Source organism: Panthera pardus, unplaced genomic scaffold (genome assembly GCF_024362965.1).
Source record: "Panthera pardus isolate Hobbes unplaced genomic scaffold, ASM2436296v1 HiC_scaffold_24, whole genome shotgun sequence".
NCBI classification, from domain to species: Eukaryota; Metazoa; Chordata; class Mammalia; order Carnivora; family Felidae; genus Panthera; species Panthera pardus.
Window position 1 is genome coordinate 10,234,617 of NW_026526810.1, and position 7,453 is coordinate 10,242,069.

Sequence of the window (7,453 nt, forward strand, 5' to 3'; positions counted from 1 at the left end):
AAGCCTGTACCTTGTTTTTATTCACCACAGAAGAAATGCAAATATTGCAAAAATGAAGAACATTTGCATTATTGCCATCACCTAATTTATCTGTATTTTCACCCTCATCTGTGAAATAAAGGAGTCGGTGAAGCAAAATCAACATAGCTTTGGGAACTCTTACAGACATAGATAAAATAAATATTGTGCCTTGAAAATATATTTTGACATGTTTTGTATTCTCTCTTTATGGATTCTGGCTGGGGTGGGAGGGGAAAGATTGACAATTATTATAAATCAGGCTTTTTCCTGAATGTAGTAGCTATACTTCAAAACACCAACTTTAGGCTTATGGGGTTTTAGAGCCTGAAACAGTTCATATTTGTTGTCTCTTGCTGTGTAACAGATGATCTCAAATCAACAAATATTTCTTATCTCCCAGTTTTTGAGGCTCAGGAGTCCAGGAGAGTGGCTTAGTGGGGTTGTTCTGGGTTGGGTTCTTTCATGGGGCTGCAGTCAAGCTGTGGAACAGACTACTGTCATCTTAAGGATTGACTGGGACTGGCGAATCCATTTCCAAGCTCACTCTTATTCTGTTGGCAGCCCTTCATTTCTTGAACGCTGTTTCCTAGGCCTCATGACATGGCATTTGACCCTTCCCAGAGTAGGTGATCCAAAGGAGAGAAAGAGTGACAAAGAATAAAGCCAGTACCTTTTATAACCCAAACTCAAGTGTGATGCCCACTCTCCTTAGAACAATGAAGGACTGAATAACAGAAAGTAGGATCACTGGGAGCCATTGTGGGGGCTGGATACCACAGAACCTTTGAGATAACATAGTCTAGTTCTGTCAGTTACAGCCAAGGAAGCTGCAACCCAGAGACATGGAGTGAGTTGGCCAAGACCATACCATTGTTGAATACCCAAACCAGGACTTGAACCTGAACTTCCCATATTTTAGGACATTTCAATTTAGCAACTACTCATCTTAATTATTCAGAGATTATCAGAAACAAGGTGTGGAGAGTTAGGGTGAAGAATATAATCACAATCCCTGCCCATGAGGTCAGAGGAGTGGTAAGGAACAGAATACACTGAATAAGATTACCCAGGAGAATGGAGAACATTTCCCCGGGGTTACAACTGAAGACCCTAGATTTCAAAGGAAGACCTGTAGTCACAGGCACCATTGGTGAAGGATTTGTGGAAATGGTGACATTGAGTTAGGCCTGGAAGTATGGATGGATTTAGACCAACAGGGACAAATGGGATGGGGCTGGACGGAGAGTCCATGATTTGACTCTGATGTCTCCAAACCTACCTTTATGAGGCTATTAGTCACAGGCCCAAGCTCTGAATCACTTTCTTGGCTACCGATGACTAGAATTTGGAGCTGTCTGGAAGGAGGACTCTGGTGGCTTTTCCGAGAGTGCCACTTGCCTTAGCTGCCATTGCTGTTTTTAGCTGCCATTGCTGTTTTTACTGGTGGAGCTCATACTCCGATCAAGAAATTAAAGCAGCTGCCTGACCATGGCTGTCTGTGTCATCAAACAGTCCCTAAAATCAGCGGAGAAAATTTTAAGTCCAGTTGGTGAGTCAATGTCTGTTCGTTTTGGAGAATCACCTTTGCCCACTGATTTACCTGCCCGTGAGTTGGTCTTTGAGATTTACTCCTGAGCAGATGCTAAGAGTTTAGAAGTATGGGCTAAGGTTTGGGGCTGCATTTTCCTGGGACAGGCTAGGAACCTTCAGAAAAGTGGGGGCAAAGGGATGAGTAGAAGAGGTCAGTTACAGAATGTTTCATACCTGACCCATTAGCCATCGCATTTAGAAAACCCACAGATGTTGACAGCTGCCAGGTCAATGTTGATTAAAATTGTAGATGGCATCATTTAGATGAAGAGTTTGAAGTTATTGTTAAGACCTCATTAATGAGTCATAATATTAAATTTGTAGACCCAAACCAACATTGAAAAAAGTTTAAATATCATAGGGAAAAGGAATAAACATTCCTTGCTCACTGTGAGAAGAGAGAGAAGGCCAGCTCCAACCAATCATGTTGGATTCTCTGCTAAAACCCAACAGAGTTCACTACAGAAAACATATCATGGTGAAAAGGCAGAAGTGGATGCAAACATGGAAAATCTTACCTGTTCTATGTTTATTTAAAAATATTTTAGAAACATATAACTGACATTTCAAATGAATGATAATGCTCCATATAAATGTCCTTTTTAAAAAATCAACTTTATTGGAGCACCTGGGTGGCTCAGCCAGTTAAGCTTCTGACTTTGGCCCAGATCATGATTTCACAGTTCATGAGTTCGAGTCCTGTGTCAGGCTCTGTGCTGACAGCTCGGAGCCTGGAGCCTGCTTCCAATTCTGTGTCTCCCACTCTCTCTGCCCCTTCCTTCACTCTCTCTCTCTCTCTCTCTCTCTCTCTCAAAAAATAAACACTAAATTTTTTTTAAAAAAGTCAACTTTATTGAGGTGTACTTGATATACAATAAGAGGTTTTCATTTTAAGTATGTAGTTCAAGGAATTTTGACAAACGTATGCAGTGGTGTTACCACCACCAAAGTCAAAGCAGGAAATAGTTCTGCTACCCCTGAGAAGTTCTCTTATTTCCCTCTTTTCAGTCAAACCCCCTTCTAGTACCTCAGCTTCTGGGATGCAGTAAGGAAGCCGAAATATCTAGAGCAAAAGCACAAGGGAGAGCAGATCAATATGTATTAGCGATCTATGTCTTGTAAGGCCTTGGGCCATAGAAGGTCAAGAAATTTGGATTTAGTCTGAGTGAATGAGGAGGTATGGGAGGATTTTGAGCAGAGGAGTAATCTGACTTAGGTTTTAAAGAGACTGCATAGAAACTACATGTACACTAGGGTTGAACAAATAGGTTAATATATTGTAGATAATGAGAGAGAGCTAGGCTTCTCACTGTCAGAGGAGGAAGTTACAAATAAGCAAAGAGGGCAGGAAGGCTATAATGAGCCATGTGGGTTGGAATTGGAAGCATCAGTATGCACTCATGTTTCTGGATAGCTAGCTAGCTAGATGATAGAAAAATAATATAGGTATGTATGTACACATGGGTTGTGTGTGTGTGTGTGTGTGTGTGTGTGTGTGTGTGTGTGTGTGTTTTGGCATTTTAACAATATGAAATCTTCCAATCCATGAACATGGGATGTCTTTCCATTTACTTAAGTCTTCTTTAACTTACTTCAATAACGTTTTGCAATTTCCAGGGTTCAAGCTTTACATTTTTTAGTTAACTTTATCCCTAAGTTTATTTGTGTGTGTCGTTGGAAATGGAAGTGTTATTTATTCATTTATTTATTTATTTAGAGTATGTGAGCAGAGCAGGGGCAGAGAGAGAGGGAGAGAGAGAATCCCAAGCAGGTGCCACAATGTCAGCACAGGGCTTGATGCAGTGCTCAATCTTATAAACCCTGAGATCATAATTTGTGCTGAAACCAAGAGTCAAACACTTAACCAACTGAGCCGCCCTGTCACCCCTGGAATTGTTTTCTTAACATCATTTTTGGATTGTTCTCTGCTAGTAGGTAGAAGTACTGATAGTTCCTGGCATGCTGTCAGGGTATGATTCCTAAGTCCTTAATGAACTGGGACAGGGTACAGGCAGAAGGGAGGCTTTTGGGAGAGGTCTGGAGAAAATGGTAACTAGAAAGACTGGAAACCAGTGATTTGCTAAGTGCCACTGAGTGAATAAGAGAGAAAAAGTCCATCTGAGTATTTCCATTTCAGTGATGGCCACTGAGCAATCACTACTGCTCAATGATTTAAAGTAAAGTGTGTGCTCTCTTCGGCAGCACATATACTAAAATTGGAAGGATACAGAGAAGATTAGTATGGCCCCTGCACAAGGATGACATGCAAATTCGTGAAGCGTTCCATATTTAAATAAATAAATAAATAAATAAAGTGTGAGGGTTAGAGCACCTAGTTCGTTGTTCTCCTGCAGGCAGAAGGCAGATAGAAAGGAAGATGAGGCAGAGTACATGAGCTTAAAGGAGGCACTACTTCTGGGAACCCTGGGTTCTCATTCCAGGCACGTCTCCTATGTTGAAGTAAGGGCCCTGATGGGGAAGGAGTGGGACTCAGAGCTTTGGGATGGGGGGACCTGGGTACTGCAGGTAAGAAGCTTGGGCCTCCACCTTACCCCACACCTGCAGAAGTGACCCATTCCCACTGCTGGAATATAGAGCCCCCTCTTGCCTCCTGTAAGAAGACGATGCAGAAGGCACATATGAGGCAGGTGCCTGCCAGAACAATGCTTGCTCTTTAGGGTTGACCGCCACCTTCTTCTTGGCCCCCAGGTCTATACTAGGGAGAAATCTGAGCAAACCTGATGGGTCTGTGTAGGAAGGTGAGGAGTTTTACCCCAAACGTGTTACAGGTCCTGGCTGCCAGCAGGGGCAAGCCGGGTGCTGGGTCAGGAGCAGCTGGAAAGCTGGGTCAGGGGAAGTCTATTGGTGTAGGGGCACTCTCCTGTGGCAAGAGCTCTGGGTGACTGTGCCAGTATGCTGCTGGGCTGGCCCACATTAAATAAAGTAGAGATGTCAGGAGGATGGGGGCAGCTTGGGGGAAGGGAACAAAATAGCAAAAGTAGGCTGACACTAGAAACCCACCAGACTGGCCACGTTACTTGGAGGCCATGTGGACATTCCTGTCCCAGACTATGAATCTGGAGTTCTCTCTTGTTCAGCAAGAAAGTGGATGCAGAATTGAATATGAGAGAGGCTAATGTCTGGGAGGAGACAAGAGTCCCGAGCACGGGTTTCGTCTCTGTATTTATTAAGCACTCAAGATCTTACACACGTGGTGAACATGAAGAAAGCAAGATCTTATACATGTGGTGAATGTGAAGAAGACAATCAGATAGTAATCATTAACTTGTGTAAGAAGCAAAGGCTCTGGGGGGCAAGTGGTGTTTGTGATCATGGTACATTGGTGCCAGATGAAAAGTAATTTCCTGCAGGTGATATAACAAGTTTCTCATGATCCCGTTACAATATCTTGCTAACTAACCTTGGGCGTTTTTGCCCCGTGGTGGTGGCTTTCATTCCTAAGCTTTTTTCTAACCGATTTATGTAAGTAAAAGAATTCTTGAATTTATATCCCCACACATTCCATCTACCAAAGTGACAAAGCACACATGGGTGAGGGACAAGGCATCGTTGGCTGTCTTCTGTAGAAAGATGGACAAACATTAGGAGAGGATTTAGAACTGGCTTCTCTGGTGGGGATGAGCAGTAATGTTCAACCTTTACCATGCATTAAAATCAACCGGAGGGCTTGTCAGAATACAGAGAATTTGAGTCAGGATGTCTGGGTTTGGGGCTAGAGAATGTACATTTCTAGAAAGTTCCTAGGTGATGCTGCTAGTGCTAATCCAGGCACCACTGACATACTGTGGATACAGGCCGAGCGGAGGGCAGGTGGCAGCCTTGTAAGTTTCAGAAGCATGTTGAGTACAATTATATAGTGAGCCGCAACGTTGGAATGGCAAGCTGGGGTAGGGGAGATGACCTAAGGGATCTACAGAGATGATTCATAGAACACAGTGTTCCTAGGGGAAAGATAAATGGGGCTGCTGACAAAAACATCACTAATAAATACTTAATCAAAACCACCCCTACACTAAGTCATCACCCAATCTTCTTATGATAAGTCATAGCCTAATTTCCAGGCCTGAGTCAGTTCTCAGACCCAGAACCCATCCAGTGAAGAATGTACCTAGCAAACTCCATGGCAACCAAATACAGTTGTGTTCCATTGGGTCTCCCCCCAAGGGATGACAGCCGTTCGTACTGGAGAAAGGGGAACACCACTTCTTTCCAAAGTGGTTGAGTACCCAACTCCAAACTACCATTGATATTCAGGGACCCAAAGCACCCTCATGGCTCTCCTGTTAGAGTAGGGACATACGGTGGTCATGTCATAAACAGAGGCCTGAATCAAGACACAACAGGCTCAGGAGAACAATCTGGGATGGAGTCATACATTTGAGGGTCATTGACATGTTGTTGGTATTTAAAGCCACAAGACTGGATTGGAGACAAAGAGAAGTCTTGCTGAGTGATTGGTGGTTGCCAACAAGGACAGGAGGCATACGCAGGGGAATTGAGGAAAGACAGCAGCCTTCCCAAAGCCTCTGCACTCCCCAGACCCCGAGTCCATGAGGAAACGGGCTGTGTCTCCCTCTGCAAAGTGTCCCCTGGGCCCAGCCTCCAACACAGAAAAGGGGCTCCATAACTAGCTTCTGAATAATCTGAATAATCTAACGAACTCCGTGGAAAATGTGTTTTTAAGGGCAGTAATAGCAAACGTCCTGTTCCTCTTTGATGGGAGATACTTCTTTTTTTAGTTCTTAGGATGAAATGTGAGTCTTGTTTCTCTTGGGAAGATTAACCAGGGGAGGTCTTACTGCCATGTGGGGCCCTTCCCAAGTTCATTTGTAGTGTAAATGACATGACTTTCCAAATTAAGAGAGGGAGGTGATGCAGGTTAAGTTACTGCACATTTTTTTCATATGCCAAATGCTATTTTTGCATCTTTTAAAAAGGCAGCCTATACCCCCAATAAACACCTGCTGTGCTCCTATGAAACAGTGAGAAACAAATAATCAGCCTTCTTGAAATAGCCAGAGAGCCGCGACAGAGTGGGGAACACTGGGCTCCAAGAGGAGCGGCTGGATTCAAATAGCTTTATTTTTTTAATTTTTTAAAATGTTTATTTATTTTTGACAGAGAGAGAGACAGAGCATGAGCAGGGAGGGGCAGAGAGAGAAGGAGACACAGAATCCAAGCAGGCTCCAGGCTCTGAGCTGTCAGCACAGAGCCTGATGCAGGGCTTGAACTCACAGACCCCGAGATCATGACCTGAGCTGAAGTCAGACACTCAACCAACTGAGCCACCCAGGCTCCCTGTAAAATAGTTTTTTTTAAGTGAAGCAGGGCATAAAGACGCTGTGTCCTGAATGACTTTATATGCTCTTATTTAGTCCTTGTAGCAGTCCTGTGAGAGAGGAGTTATCCTCCTTCCAAATGAAGAGACGGAGTCTGGAAGGTTCAAGGATAGTCCATGCCTGCTCACCTCCCCCTTAGCCCCATTCAGCTGTGGACTCTGCTGAGCTGTCATCTGCCTTGACCCTCTGGGTCCTGGGCATGTCTCCCTGGCCTTCCTGACACAGACACTTCTGTGTGATTCCTGGAATGGGGATGACCAATGAGGATGACCCAGGAGGATGACCCATATTTTCTGGGTGTGCACCAGGCAGAGTGAGACAAGCTTCACACAGTATAAGAGGCAGTCTAGGGGGTTGGGTAGGAGGAGTAGGGAGGGCTCTAATCCTGCTACTTTTTACTTGCGTGGCTTTGGGGAAGTTGAATGCTCTGTGGCTCAGTGTCTTCATCATTAGAATAGAGTTGCTCGTACCTACTTCATAGG

General features: G+C 44.1%; 1 non-coding gene across 1 annotated transcript; it reads left to right on the top strand.

Annotated features, from left to right (window-relative positions):
- Window positions 1–3,797: 3,797 nt before the first annotated feature.
- On the top strand, window positions 3,798–3,904 carry LOC128773128 (U6 spliceosomal RNA). The gene has a single exon (XR_008417410.1). It is a non-coding gene; the product is annotated as a U6 spliceosomal RNA (small nuclear RNA).
- The last annotated feature ends 3,549 nt before the right edge of the window (window positions 3,905–7,453 follow it).